This window comes from Coenobita brevimanus, chromosome 79, assembly GCF_032717465.1.
Source record: "Coenobita brevimanus isolate Jiangsu-jjx chromosome 79, ASM3271746v2, whole genome shotgun sequence".
Lineage (NCBI taxonomy): Eukaryota > Metazoa > Arthropoda > Malacostraca > Decapoda > Coenobitidae > Coenobita > Coenobita brevimanus.
This window is the reverse complement of record NC_137032.1, coordinates 7,652,275-7,668,567: the sequence shown is the minus strand read 5'-3', so window position 1 is coordinate 7,668,567 and position 16,293 is coordinate 7,652,275. Positions and strand designations below refer to the sequence as shown.

The following is a 16,293-nucleotide window of genomic DNA, read 5'->3' as shown; positions in this document are numbered from 1 at the left end:
TCTTATAAACAAGCATTTTTTTCTCGTGAATTCCATTGTTTACAAGTTAAGCACCAAAGGCAGTGATGTCAGCATAAATGGTCAACCTCCTGATTATTTTAATTGGTTTTTCATACCCCGTCAAAAACAATGGAAATGGAAGAAAACGTAATCATTTATCAGTATATTCTCGTATGCAACAGTAACGTTAGACTCGCTATTTAAAAAAAAAAAAAAAAACAGGAAGAGATAAAGCTGTCCGTCCTCAACGTCGGAATGCTGAATCAAGCTCTTCTTGCAAAATATTTAATATGGCTCGACTTACTGCAACTGGCTGGACTCAGTTCGAATCGGCCTCAACGACCTACGGAGAAAATCACTGAATGATAGGTCAATTCTGTGTCTGAAAAATGTGTTCGAATTTTTGCCATATCATCTATATAATGGAAATGGAAATTCTGACTAGATTATGATGGGATTTGGTGCCGAACTGCAAGAGATTATTACTTACGCAGATTAAATTATTGCTTTGCTCTTGCAATATGCAGTGTGTGTAATACCACACAACCACATAATCACACTACTGACGCTATACCAGTACATGATCACAACACACCAATGCCACAACACCAGCCATACTTCAGAACCGAGGCATAACATCGGCACATTATCAAAATAATCAACACTAATTATCACAACATTGGTACTCTGCTAAGCCACAGTATCAGTAATATCACAGTACCTAACCAGCCTTATTATTTGACATTTTTGGACACTGAACTGCTACACCACCGATGATTAGCGCTTCACTTTTGGTCAGATGCATGTTGTACAGTATGACCATACAGCAACTCTATACAGTTCCACCGGCATTATACTGTTGTATCTTATAATTTACAGCTCAGTGATACATAGGATTGTTTACTCCTAGTACAGGTATTATTTAACATAGTAATTACCTGTCCCATTTTCCTTTTTCATTTTTTTTTTAATCCAGTACCCTTTTCAGGTATATTGAAATGTGAAATATTTTGACCTCAATAAAGTTACTAGTAACCACCCAGCATCAGAGAGTTAATGCAGTATGAAAACTGCAGCTTCATTACTATGGTACTGTTGAAACGCGGGATTTGCCAATTAGGTAGTGCTGGAATATTCCCGACGATTCTCGAATTTCTCTGCTACGTGTCAAAGTTGCCAGTTAGCCTGCTATTTGTGAGCGGAGGTATTTTGCAAAGTTGTTCATTAATTTTTATGCTCTTTTTCTCTAATATGTTTTAATTATGTGATTGTTTGTAAAATTATGGAATTTTATCTTAGTTTGTAAGCTAAAGCATAATTATAGAGTGTTATCTAATGAATGAAAACTCTGTGTATTTTGGATGTCTCTGGTTTGGCAACTGTCGTAGCTAGAGTATACTCGAGATTCGAGTCTAATGCAAGATTGTATAAGTATGGGGAAAGGAATAGAGGTTTCTCAGTTCAGTTTGAGTTTAGTTCAGTGTTAGTGAAGATAATGAAGACTGTATAGCTCCCGTACTTGTGAAAACAGTTAAGTTGGCAAGCATTAAGTGTAATTATTTGGAAAATAAAGAGAGCGAACTTAGGAGACCAGTATTTATTTACAATGCCTGAGCTGATATCGCTGTTGTACACCGAATGGCTGACCATAAGAACAACAACAACTCAGTGGGCATCATCCGTCCAATACTGAACTACTGCTGTCGAAGCCTGCGGCATTGTGGGACGGAGATGTAACAGTGGTGTCTGGAGTGTGGATCATTAGAAAAATGCTGCCATGAGTCAAACCTTTGACATGGAGGCAGGAGGTGTACAGAAGAGAAGCCAGGCTAGGTAGGATGAGGTGTCATTGGCTCCAATCTTGAAGATATTGCAAGGACAAAGTGCACAACTACAAGCACAAAGCGTACGACTACCAGCACAGAATAAAGGACTACAGGCACAGAATGAAGGACAGGAAGAATTCATAGAACAATTGCAGGCACAGAATGAACAACAGAAAGAACGATATGAACAGCTTCAAGAGGCATAACAGTAGCAACAGAGGGAATTACAATTGAGGATGCAAGGACAGCTAGATGCTTTCATGAGGGAAGTGAAAGAACAACAACAACAGCTGAAGGAGGATGTATACGCTGAGCTACGACAGCAGAAGTATGGAGTAAGCAATAATGTGATGGAGTGTAACGGCATGAAGACAACCAGCTGAAGACTAGTGAGGGAATAGTGACAGAGTGAAGACAGCATGTAGACAACCAGCTAGAAATGAGTGAGGGAATAGTAATGGAGTGCAGACAGTTTGTAGATAACCAGCTGAAGCATGTTGTTGACCATGTGAAGATAATCAGTGAGAAAATTGTGGCTGTAGAGAAATACTGGACTACTGAGCCTCAGGTCAGTGTACAGAGAGCATATGAAAAGGATGGACAGTGTATGGTGAATCTTGGCAGATCCCAAGCATTTAAAGGTAGCATAACAGGGTTGAATAATTAGAATGCAGAAGTTTTAAGTCCTGGCCTTAATTATGATGCCCCAGTTTGTAGGCCCCAAACCAGTGAAATTCATGGAAATAATGGTGGTCTAAATAAAAAGAAACCTAAGGAATTTGATGGCAGTGTATCTTGGGAAGCTTACCGTGCGCAGTTTGAGTTACTTGCTGATCAGAATGGTTGGGATGAAGGTAGAGGGCTGTGCAGCTTGCTACTAGCCTCAAGGGTGCTGTAATGGAAATTCTAGGCCAGATGTCAATAGAGTAGAGGAATAGTTATCAGTCCTTGGTAGAAGTACTGGAGTGCAGGTATGGGACTATGAACCAGACTGACGTTTACAGTGCAAGATTCCTGACCCATGTACAGGCTCGAGGCGAATCTCTGCAGCAGCTTGCTTATGACCTGGAGGATATGGCATAAAAGGCGTGCCCTGGACCTGCACCTAATATATTGGCTATTCGTCTGAGGGACCAGGTCATTGATGCTCTTGATAGTGCAAAGTTGAAAGTGCAAATAAAGCAGGCACAACCAAGATGCATGTAAGAAGCACCTTCCAGGGCTCTAGACTTTGAGTCCTACATAAGGTTCAGTACGTCCACTTTTCAGGCAAGTTGTAGTGCAGCATTCAAGGCAAGTAAGGCACAGGTATGTGAAGCAGAAAAATTTGAAGGAAATTGCTGGTACTGCGAAAAGCCAGGACATAGAAAAGAGGACTGCTACAAGTGGAAGAGGGAATAGATGATCAGAGGAAGTTGCTGCTATTGTGGGAAGCCAGGACATCGGAAAGTGGACTGCTACAAGTGGAAGAGAGAACAGGAAAGGATCTGAGGAGATTGCTGGTTCTGTGAGAAGCCAGGACACAAGAGGGTTGATTGTTTCAAATGAAGAAGCTAGAATAGAACAGAGCATGGAAACCCACGATTGCAACAAACAGGTGTTGGACATGTGGTGAGGTGGGACACTTCAGCTATCATTGTCCAAATGAGAAGGACGGCAAGAAGAAGGCTGCAGAAGACGAGAAGGATGAGGGTAAATTAGTAACGGCTGGTGACGTGGCAACAACCAGCCAGTTTTTCCCAAGAAGCCCCACCACTGAGGATGTGAGAGAAAACCTTGATTGATAATGTGCGAGAAGACAGAAGAACAGTCGGCAAGCAGTGTAGTAGGAATGGGAATCTTAGCAAGAGATGCCACCATACTGTAGTGACAGGGCCAGTGTCAGCTGAAGAAGACCTGAAGAGGATGCAGATGGAGGATGCAGATTTACAACCAGTGCTAGAGTGGCTGCAGTGGTGTACAGTGTGACCATTTTGAGAAGAGGTTTCCAGATTCAGCCCTGTGACTAAGAGCTACTGGAGTCGGTGGGACCTTCTTTGTCTGAACAACGGACTACTGGAGCATCAGTGGGAGACACCCAATGGCTTCAGCAAGTATTGGCACCTGGTGTTTCCGAAGAAGATGAGGTCCGAGATCTTGGATGAGTCCCATAACCAGATTGCTAGTGGGCACGTGGGACTGAAGATTGCTAGTGGGCACCTGGGACTGAAGAAAACTCTAAGTTGGCTGCAACAGAGGTTCTGCTGGACTGGCATGTGCCAGGTTGTTTAGAGTGGTGTCAGTCCTGTGATGTATGTTGTGCCAAGAAGGGACCAACGAAATGTGGTTGCGCCCCTCTCCAGCTGTACCAAGTGGATGCACTGATGGAAAGAGTTGCAGTGGACATTGCTGGACCTCTGCCATTCTCTGAATGAGGAAACTAGTATATATGTGTCCCCATGGACTACTTCACAAAGTGGCCAGAAGCCTAAGCCATCCCCGACCAAAGGGCTGCGACTGTTGCCCAGGTGTTGAGTTCTTCTTTTGTTCTGGGATGCCACAGGAGCTACATTCAAACCAGGGTAGAAGCTTCAAATCTGCTGTGTTCCATGAGTGCTGCAAGTTACTAAGGCTCAAGAAGACCAGGATGACCCCATTAAGGCCACAGTAAGATGGGATGGTGGAGAATTTCAGCTGGACCCTGGGACAAGAATTGGCCAGCTTCTGTGTAAAGTGACAGACAGAGGTTATATAATCCTCGGCGGAGGAAGGGACAGTCACAGAAGCTGCAGAGCCCATGGGACGGGTCTTACTCTGTGTTGGACTGCCTATCAGACATATTGTACCGGATCTGGGGCAGCAGAAAGTCTCACCCAAAGGTGGTACATGTTTTTTTTTTTTTTTTAAATAACAGAACGGAGGAAGGAAAAACAAATGAATAAAAAGAAAAATAATCCATACACCAGATTACTGATGTCCACGTGAACTGTCTGTGGCAGTACCGTGGGCCAGGACAGCACAGCTGGGACGTCTCCGAGGAATCGTGCTCAACTGCAGCCGAGGATGTGGAGGAGGACCACAGAGCTGAAGTACAAGAGGATGGTGACAGTTTCCCGAGGGAAGAAATTGTTTAGGAAGAGGACCGAGACATTCCAGGAGGAGTGAACTGTGCATAGGAGCAGGGATATCGTCAGAAACGGCATAGAAGACCTGATAGGTTGAACGATTATTTTGTGTATAAGTAAATGCTTATTTTGGATTAAGGATTATTTTTCTATACATTATGTAGTTTTGTTGGGACGACAAAGTTCTAGGTAGGGGGTAGTGTTGAGAGGCGGGATTTGCCAGTTAGGTAGTGATGGGGTATTCCCAACAATTTTCAAATTTTTCCGCTGCATGCCAGAGTTGCCAGGTAGCCTGCTATATGTGAGCGGAGGTTTTTTGTGAAGTTGTGCATTAATTTTCATGCTCTTTTTCTTTGTAATGTATTAATTATGTGATTGTTTGGAAAATTATGTAATTTTATCTCAGCTTGTATGCTAAAGTATTTAGAGTGTTATGTAGTGTAAGAAAACACTGAATATTTTGGATGTTTCTGATCTGACAATTGTGGTAGCCACAGTATGCTCGAAGATTTGAGTCTAATGCAAGATTATATAAGCATGGGGAAGAGACTAGAGGGTTTTTCAGTTCAGTTTGAGTTTAGTTCAATGTCAGTTCAGCGTCAGTGCAGTTCGTGAAGACTGTATAGCTCCGGTACTTGTGAAAACAGTGAAGTGAAGTTGGCATGCATTATGTGTAATTATTTGGAAAATAAAGACACCCAGCTTAAGAAGCCAGCATTTACAGTATTTACAACACATGAGCTGATCTTGCTGTTGTTTTTCTTTATGCGAGGAAGAAGGAACCAAAGGCCATGAGCCCGCAATAACAGTTCCCCCCAAGAGAAAAACAAAACAAAAAATACGAGAGAGCCAAATTCAAGATCCGATCATTTCGAGATACCTGGACACACTGCGTTTGAGAGACTGGAGATCCTAGGAAGTAGGAACTACAGACAGAGAGAGACAGTTCCAGAGTTGACCTGTTGCATAAATGAAGGACAGGAAGTAACGGTTAACTCTTGCATTAGAGAGTTGGATAGAAAAGGATGAGAGTTTGCTGCTAGACAGGTGCTATGTGCCCGTCATAGAGGTGGAGGAATGCATGCAGACAGTTCAGAGGAGCAGTGACCATTAAAGTAGCGATAGAAAGGAGATAAAGATGCAACAGTGCGGCGAAGAGACAGAGGTTGAAGGGAGTCAGTAAGAGGAGGAGAGTTAATGAGAAGAAAAGCATTTGACTCCACCCTATTGAGAAGAGCTGTATGTGGGGAGCCTCCCCACACATGAGAGTTGTACTCCACACAGGGGCGGATAAAACCCATGTATAGAGTCAACAATTGTGCAGGGGTAAAGAAGGAATGGAGTCGGCTTAGCACACCTAATCTCTTGAAAGCATTTTTTACAAGGGATGTAATATGATCTTTCCAAGATAAGTCCCGAGTAAATGAAACCTCATGCATGTTCAAGGATGATGCAGGATTAAGCTGAATATTATTAAACATTAGTGGGTACACCTGTGGAAGATTCTGTCAGGTTGATAGGTGTAAGAACTGAGTCTTTGATGCATTAAAAAAACAAGATTATTTTTACCCCAGTCAGAGATACGAGCCAAGTCAGATATTAGACGTGCCATAGCCTCATCCCTTGTTTGCTGAAGTAACTGCTGAGATGGGCGTTGCGGGAACCGAATGGAAAGGTGAAAGGCTGACAAAAAAACGAACAACTCACTCGGCAGTGTCCTTCCTGTACTGAACTACTGTTATTGGAGCCTGTGGCAGTGTGAGACGGGAACATAACATTATACACATACGGACAGATCACATCATACTTCAGCACCGTGGTCCCAGACCACCAAAAACAGTTACAGCATCATATTACACCACCACACAGCAATATTGCACAACTATACCTCATCACATCACTACTTAATATTATTACACCACCATACCACATCCCCAAATGCGCTATTATACCGCAATACCACACCATCGCGCAACACTGTTACACCACCATGCCATACGCGGTTCATGAAGTCTGACGCACTGATTTTGCCAGCTGAGTTTAGGTGGATTAGGTAACACTGTGCAATAATCGGGCAGTGATTGGTCAATTTCCGTTGTGTTTGAACATGCACCAATTTGAATGTATTCCAACCAAGGCCCTCGTTTATTTCTAAGATACGGGATAATAGATATAAAATAAAGCAATCATATCTTTAATGATACACATGCCTTTTAAATTATTATATATAAACTTGAACGATATTGATAACAAAACAAAGTCGCAACTGAACACATTCGAACAGAGTTAGCGACTGGCGGGAAATAGGACGTTGATGGCAAGGTGGTTCCAAGGTCCTCTGAAGGCTCGAATGTTTTTCTCAACACTACTATAAGGTGTCACAGTCTTCAGTCTACACCATGCCCTTCATTACCTCATCTACTAATATACTACCTTACCCTAGATATGCTTAACTTACCTTCTAATAATTATGACGTGAAAGCACACACACACACAACACACACACACACACACACACACACACACACACACCACTTGGGCCAATACATGCTATTCACACTATATATAGTGTACATACATATTTTCATCACCTTCATAGGTGACAGTAGCTTTAAATAATCTGCATTTGTTTGTATTCATAGTCAGATTCAGTAAAATTATTTCTTACATTAATAAGTTTGGTGTTTGATTTTCCTGAACATTTTCATAAATATCATAAGAGAAACAGACAGACAGACAGGCAAACGGACACCCTATCCTTGGCCACCATGCACCCTCTCCTCAAGCATGTTGTATCTCTGTCCCCTCGACAAAGAGGAGCCGGGAAAGTAATGGGTTACATCACTGTAGTGAACCGAAATTTTTTGTTAATGGTGGAAGAAAGGAAGATAAAAACAAACCCCTTGAGAAGATAATAGTTGAAGTATGCTGCTATAATAAAACCGCTTGCAGTGTGAACGAAATCAACATAATGAAATGAATTTAAGCAAATAAATCAGTCACTGACTGTTGTCCGTATGCGTCCAGTCGCGACTTTACTTAGTTTTGTTACTTATGTCATTCAGGTTTATCTCTGGTAATTTAAAAGGCACATATTTATCATTCCAGATATCATTGCTTTAATTTGAATCTGTATAATCCGGTATCTAGCAAATAAATGAAGTTCTTGGTTGGAATACAAGGCCAATTTGGTGCACATTCAAACATAACGGAAACTGACCAATCACCGCCCGAGAGCATCACGCAGTGTTACCAAATCCAGCTGTCCTCAGCTGGCAAAATCAGTGCGTCAGACTCCATGAAACTGAGTATACTGTACATCAGTACACAACACTATATACCAATAAAACCCACCATCCACAGCACTTTTACACCACCATACCACACCACTACATAACACTGTTACATCAGCATATCACATTACTAAACATCATCACACAATGTTACTATACTGCACGACCATACTGCACCACCACACAACACATTTCTACCATCATACGATATAACACTATTACACCATCATACCACACTACCACGCCACATTTATGCCCATACCACACAGTCACAGAGTGCTAATACATAACACTGATATACGATCATACTTTACCAGTAAAGTGTGCTTCGTGAGCGCTTGACGAACGGCGAGTGTCCTGTGATCACAATTTCCGTCTGATATATTTTTATACACGGAATTTCCGTTTTTTTATTGGTAGAGTTGATGCCACAAAACGCACTGTTACGACCGAAAATCTTTTTAAAATTGATTTCGTAACTGAGGCGTTCACCGATTGGACCCGAACACTTCCATCGTGAACTCGGGATTCCAAGGGGTTCCTACGCCTTTATGAATGAGTTTTAAGTTGATAAAATTAATTGAATGAATGGATCACATGTATCACACGTATCACATGTGGAAAGTATGCTAGCCTACTCCCAGGTAGCATACTCTACTAAAGACAAAGTTCAAAATTCTATGGTATACCAGAAAAGTTTGTAAATATTTCTAGAAGCCTGCATGAAGGTACTTTTTGTAAGGTAATGGTGGGTGGTTCTTTGAGTGATCCATTTGAAGTTAGGTCAGGAGTGATTCAAGGAGGAATTCTTTCGCCATTGCTGTTTGTTTTGGTTATGGATTATATTATGAGAAAGGTTGTAAGGAGAACAGGTGCAGGAATTAACTGGAAAGAAAATAAGGAGCTGATGGATTTGGACTATGCTGATGATATTGTACTGATTTGCGGAAGTATTTACGAGATGCAGAGGGTGCTTGATTATCTGGTGGAGGAAGGAAAAAAAGTGGGATTGGTAATAAATTGTGGAAAGACTGAAATTATTAATATGAACGTGGAGAACCAAATCGATTGTTTAATTGGGAATAATGTGGTGAAGAATGTAGAAAACTTTAAATATCTGGGAACGATTGTATCATCTAATGGATCATTAAACAATGAAACTGATGAGAGAATTAGACAGGCTTGGCGAGCTGTTGGAATGTTGAAATGTGTTTGGAATAATAATATGCTTTCGGTACATACTAAAGTAAAAATTCACAAGTACGTGGTTAGACCAATTTTAATTTATGGGCACGAGTCATGGAACAGTACAGTTGCAATAGATAAGAAAGTATTAGGATTTGAGAATAAAATACTGAGAAAGAATTTGGGGTAAAGTGGCAAGACAGGGTTACAAATGAAACAGTAAGGGATATTACGAGAGTGGAACCAGTTGATGAATATGTGAGACTGTCTCGCTGGAAGTGGCTGGGGCACATTATAAAGAAGGGAAGGCAGTTTAATACAGGATGTGCCAGAGTGGACTGCTAGAGGAAGAAAAGGTAGAGGTAGGTCGAGGGAAACCTGGTTGAGGACAATGAAAAGAGAAACAGGAGAGGAATGCTGGTGGAACCTGAAGAAGATGGCAAGAGACAAATATTGGTGGAGAGTTCATCGAGGCCCTGTGCATCCCGTGGGGTGCCACAGGAAATGATTGACTGATACAACAACGTCCCACAGGGTTCAGCTCTTTTCTTTGACTATTCATCCTTTTCCTCCACAACCTGACAGCCTCTCCCCCTTCAATACCAGTACTGTCCCATGCTAACGACTTGCCAATAGCATCACAGCATTCTAAATCTCAGTGAGCATCAACCCACCTCCAGCTATACTTCAGCCCACTAGAAAACTGGCTAAGACAAAACAGAATGATTCTTTTACAAACCAAATCAACCATTATCTTCTTCATTTCAGAGAGACATGACTCTCAAGCTCATCCACATGTGCCCATCTTTAACTAACCACTCCAACTGGAAAGACGACCCCAAATTCCTGGACATGCTATGGTCACACACGTGACCTTTTCTCATCACACAGGTAACATCAGGGCAATGGCATCTAATAAACTCGATGCCTTGAAGACACTCACAAGCACATTTTGAGAGCAGATAGAATCCCTGAAAGGTGTTTACAACCATTTTATTACAACATCCATAAATAATGCTAACCCAGACTGGGCCCCAAACTTCACGAACACAAACATGGATAAGCTTTTACAATACAAATCAAGGTCTTAAGGATAATAACAGAATGCACCAAAACCAGCAACATCGGCCAGTTACACAAGGAAACAAAATTACTACAATGATCATATGAATATGAGAAGCAGACAGTTCATTGCTTCACCTCAAGCTTCACCCTACCCTTGTAATTACATATTGCATCAGCCCGACCAACCAGAGACAAACAACTGTTCAACACTTCATAGAGTATGTTAACAACATCACCCTCATCCACCCTACATAACAATGCACAAATACATACATAAACACACAGCCACCACAGCCAGCCAAAACATTGAGCCAAACAGTATCCTTCAAGAACCACCACCATACATACATCTCTCAGGAACTTCCCTACCCAGAGTGACACGACTTCCGGTTCACTTAGTCATCACCCTATCCTATCAGTGGTACAATATAAGCGTGGCTCAATCGGTAGAGAGGTGGCCTGACTTTCTAACGGACCCAGGTTCAAATCCCCGCTAGAGCAGGGAACAGTTTAAGGATTTGAATTTCATTAAATCAGGCTTTACTGATCTACCAGAAGACCCGCCGACATGTAAAAATACCCCCGCTAATACCAATACACCAGTCCTGTATGAGACAGCCCTAGCATGTATTCAATATGGACGGTGGGTGTTAACGCCGAAGTGTTGACATGTAGAGGTGTATGGTATGTAGGAGGACTGCTGAGCCATGATAGCAGGCTGTGAAGCCTATGCCCAGAGTCGGACACACATAAAAAAAAGAAGAAAAAAAGCACAAAGTACAGGTCACAAACATTCCACTTTACCCACAGTACAGTGCAGCCCAGACACCCTATGACACTTCCTCACCACATGAGCAAGTCGTTGAATGTAACTTCAACAAATGACCTTCAGGAGAGAGCAAAGTCGCCAGTTTCAGCGGTCCAATAGATTCATAGCGAGATGTTCCTGGGGTTGTAATAACAACAGAAACAACCATACAGTACAGTGCTGTTATAAAAACATACCATACACGACCATTCTCTGTGTCCGTCTACTTTACGCCACCTCAAAACCAAAGGTAGCTGTTGTGTATATGTTCGGAACAACATATCTTGCTATCGTGTTCATGACCTTGAATCTTCTCAAAACTCTGGCATTGGTTATCCTGTCATTCTCTGACTTAGTATATTTGTGCAGTGTACTTATCCCTAATTCTACAATGAAAAATTCTCTGGCCATTTTACTACTAAGTGGAACACATTCTATCAATTATATTCTCTAAAATGTACATTCTAGGTGATTTCAGTGATCGCCACCACCGTTGGCTCGTCTTCTGTGATCCACCTAGCTAACAAGCCTACATATTTTCTATCCTTAATGACCTACAGTAGAGCGCTTGTAAAGTACCTTACCTGTATTCCTGACCGTCTTGGAGAGAGGTCCAACATACCTGACCTTTTCCTTACAACTAATCCTTCTGCTTGTGCTCTTATTTTCTCTCTATTGGACTCCTCCGATCATAAACTTGTAACCTTAGCCTGTCCTATTGCTCCAGTAAGTTTTGTGGACCCTCTTAAGAAACGGTGGCTGTTGCACATTGGTGCCGCTGATTGGGAGGCCCTCAGGCGGTATTTCTTTGATTTTCCCTTGAATGATCATGGCATCCATCGCCGAGTGCCATCTGAATGCACCGCGCTCATTACAGAGGTTATTCCCTCGGACATGGAAGTATACATTCCATTCTCGTATCCTGTGACTGTTTAAAAAAAAAAAAAAAAAAAAAGTTTGATCATGCTTGTTCTTATCCTGTCCTCAACAAGGAGAAGGCCTACAAAAGGTACCAGAATCAACCCATCCCTGAATCTCATATCTTTTATGTCTCTGCCTGGAGCAGTGTTAAATCTGTCCTTCGCTTGGCTAAAAATAGTTTCATTGATACCAAATGCGTAAACTGTCTCATTCAAATTTTCCCTATTCCTTCTGGCACCTTACCAGAATCCTTTCAAACAACTTTACTTTATGCTCTTTTCCTCCTCTTTTCTACTCTAAAGGCTCTGAAACTGTGTCTTCTACAGATAAAGTAGAACTCTTGGCTCAACCTTTCTCCTCCAATTCCATTTTAGACAATCCCTTTCCCTCCTTTGACTTCCTCATGGCTGACGTTAAAAATTCAATTGATATGTTTTCTGTTATCACTAATCTCAGTATTATTATGGCATATAGGCCTGATAAGGGCCCTCCTGTTGTTCTCATGAACTGTGCTTCTGTGTTTACACTTTGCCTAGGTAAACTTTTTAACTTTGAATCCTGTAATTTTTCTTCATGCTGGAAGTTTGCTCTCATTCAGTTTGTCACAGAGAATGGTGACCCCAGCCCCCTGACTATCGCCCCGTTGCATTAACGTCCTGTATTTCTAAAATATTTTAATCCATTCTCAGCAAAGAAATTTTAAAGCACCTTTCCCATCACAACCTTCTTTCCTGTCGTCAGTACGGGTTCCGCCAGGGACTCTTCACTGGTGATCTCACTTTCCTTTCAAATTCCTGGTCATCCTCCTGTCAGAACGTTGGGAAGAGGATTGCCATTTCACTTGACATATGAAAAACTTTCGACTAAGCCTGGCATAAATCTCAGATTTCCATATTGCCCTCTTAGGGCTTCTATCCTATGTGCCGTCATCTCTAGCTTCCTTTCTGGTCATTCTACAGTATAGCTGCTGTTGTGGATTGCCACCGTTCGTCTCCAAGAGCTACCAATAGTAGTGTTTCTCAAGGTCCTGTCCTGTAACCAACTCTCTTCCTTCTATTCATCTAATCCTATCTGCCCATATACTGATGATTCCATCCTTCATCCTTCCATCTGTTACCAAAGCATCCATCTCAGCAAACACTTCAACGAACAAGGGATAAGGCTATGGCAAACTCAATGTCTGACTTGATTCATATCTCTGATTGAGGTAAATGTAATCTTGTCGTTTTTAATGCATCAAAAAGTCAGCTCTTACGTCTTTCGACCAGTGAACATCTACCACAGGAGTATCCTTAAATATTTAACACTATCCAATTCACTCGTGCATCATCTCTGAACATACTAGGGGTTTCATTCTCTCGGAATTTACTTTGGTAAGATCGTATTACTTCTCTTGTAAAATCCACTCTAAGAGATTAGGAGTGATAATCCAACTCCATGCATTCGTACCCCTTCAGAGTTGTTGAATTTATATAGAGTATTTTTTTCCCACCCCTGTATACAGTACAACTCTCATGTGTGGGGAGGCTCCACACATACAGCTCTTCTCAACAACCCGAGTCAAAGACTTATCTCATTAACTCTCCTCTTACCGGCTCCCTTCAACTTCTGTCTCTTCATCGCATTGTTGCATCTCTATCTCTTTTCCCTCGCTACTTCAATGCCCACTGCTCCTCTGTGTTGTGTGCTTGCATTCCTCCACCACTGCAGTGGGTACGAAGCACCTGTTATCAGCAAACTCTCATCCCTTTTCTGTCCAACTCTAATGCATGAGATGACCGTTACTCCCAGTCCACCATGTATGCATCAGGTCAGCTCTCGAAATGTCTCCCTCTGTATTTCCTGCTTTCTGTGATCTGCAGTCTTGTAAGCGCAGTGTGTCCAGGCATTTCGAAATGAACGAATCTTGAATTTGGCTCTCTTTTATCTTTTTTTTTCCTTAGAGGGAACAATATTGCGGGGTTCTAGTCTTTGGTTCCTTCTTGAAAAAAAAAAAAAAAACGCACACACACAGCACTGTTACATGACCATACGAGACCACTGCACAATACTGTTATATCATTGCACATTGTTAGGCCGCCATACCTACACCATTTACTACTATTATTCCACCATACATTTCTTTACCACTCCACCACACCAATAATATTATACACTGTCACTATACCACTACACATCACTGCTACATAAATTTCTCAGGACATTAAACATTAGTACACAATCTTCCCAGCACTGAGAAGAAGCTCACGCTCTGTGGGACTGCTTACTCTGGGTGGAGCGAAGCAACTGTGGCTCCTCATATTTCCCGGCACCTCCCTGTGAGAAGGCACTGGTCTGGTCCTGGTGCGATACACTCCACCATAATAGGGCACCGGATCCCCGCACTGTGTATTGTACTATGTTGGATGGCCCCACAAAATCAGTTGCTTTCCTGTGGTCGACATGTCTGCATGGTCAGACAGACCAGGGTTAAGCAACAACAATAACACCATAATAACAGTGGTGATTCTAGGAATTTATTCAGGAGGAGCAAAGTCCCCCAAATTTCCGCACTATGTGTGCCTGAGTGAGCATCATGGAATCGGCATTATGTCCTTGCCGAATTGCTTTGATTGTGTGTTGCCTTATCAACCTGAGTGCTCTTCCTCTGACTATGATCTTCAGTGCTAAGTGCTTGAACTTGAGTGTAGATGTTTGACCCTGAGTATCAACAACCCACTGACCTTGAGTGGCAGCTTCTTGACTTTGCTATTCCGTGAACTGTAGCCAAATCATCAAGACACATATAAGAATATGCCTGGAACACGCAAATGTCATAAAATTACTGTCACTGAATCGACAACTTTCAATAAAATAGTATTATATTCAAAGGAGTATTATAGACTACAGTCAGGCTTTCTAATTCTTCACGGAAGTACCGGACTTGAATTCTCAAAGAAAAATTCTCCCCAAAGACCTTGATACTCTAACAAGGCTTTGGATTTCCACGTTGTATAGTGTTTTGCAGTTTGTTTACTGTCTCACAAACGTTTTATATTCTCTCACACATACTCCACAGGTGCAGTGAGTTTGTTTTTAAGCCCTACATTTCCTCAGGGAGCTTCCATATCTTCAATATGATTTGCTTCTTTCATCTTATTACCCAGTCTTCACTCTGATTTCCTTATTCCATTATGTTACTATTTCCGCGTGTACTAGTGTGCTGTCTTGCCATCATTCTGTCCTGCAATAAAAATTGTGAGTTCAGGCGGCCAAACGGTGACGTTCAGCTGTCAGACTTTCCTGTACGCCCATTATCATTACCATAAAAAAAAACTGGACTGTCGGATTTGGCAAATACCGTGACAGTAGCCTGCAAGTTAACCCGTCACGTCCCGAGCTATTTCACACCTCCGACATCCCCCAATCACGAGGTATTTTCGAAAAAAAAAATTTTTTGCTAAAACCTCCGCTTTTGGTGAGAAACCTCGAAATTTCATAGAGAAATCGCTCACCTGAGGTTCAGAATACTCGATCCAGGTAGCAGTACCTCCTTACCTGACTGGGTTTTCTAACAGACTGGCACCAAAGAAAATGAGTTCTATGGGAGGGTAACTATTTCACACCACTCATAAACAGTATTTATTTATTTACTTGGTACAAATTTATATATAGTACGAGAGTATATTGGTTTTCAAAAAAGTAATATAGGCATTATAAGCATTGTTTCACTCACTAACTCATCACCATACCTGACCTTCTTTTGCCACATTACCTGACCATCATTTCTGACTGTTTCTTCCTCTAATGCTACGTAAACTTTGTCATCCACATTGTCATCAATTGGGGAATCACTTTGGCCCTGAATGTCTTTATTGGCCAGGTCACTGGTAACAGGTGAATTGCCGAGACAATGGCCTGTGGGGGGGGAGGGGGAGGTTATGCGGTGTAAGGCATTGTCCCTGCTTGGCATCCTGTAGAGGAATAGAGGAAGGTGTCACGTGTATATGTACAAAAAATCACGGGCAAAAATTGAAAATTGTGCAAATTAGGGACCTTGCAATTGCACGACGTACCAGTACGTCATCGGGACTGGCAAATGCAAAATGTTG

At 41.9% G+C, this 16,293-nt stretch overlaps 1 protein-coding gene across 1 annotated transcript in view; it reads left to right on the top strand.

Annotated features, from left to right (window-relative positions):
• Nucleotides 1-16,293, top strand: part of LOC145408996 (putative neural-cadherin 2) — a 364,003-nt gene that overhangs the window by 132,960 nt on the left and 214,750 nt on the right. The window lies entirely within an intron of this gene.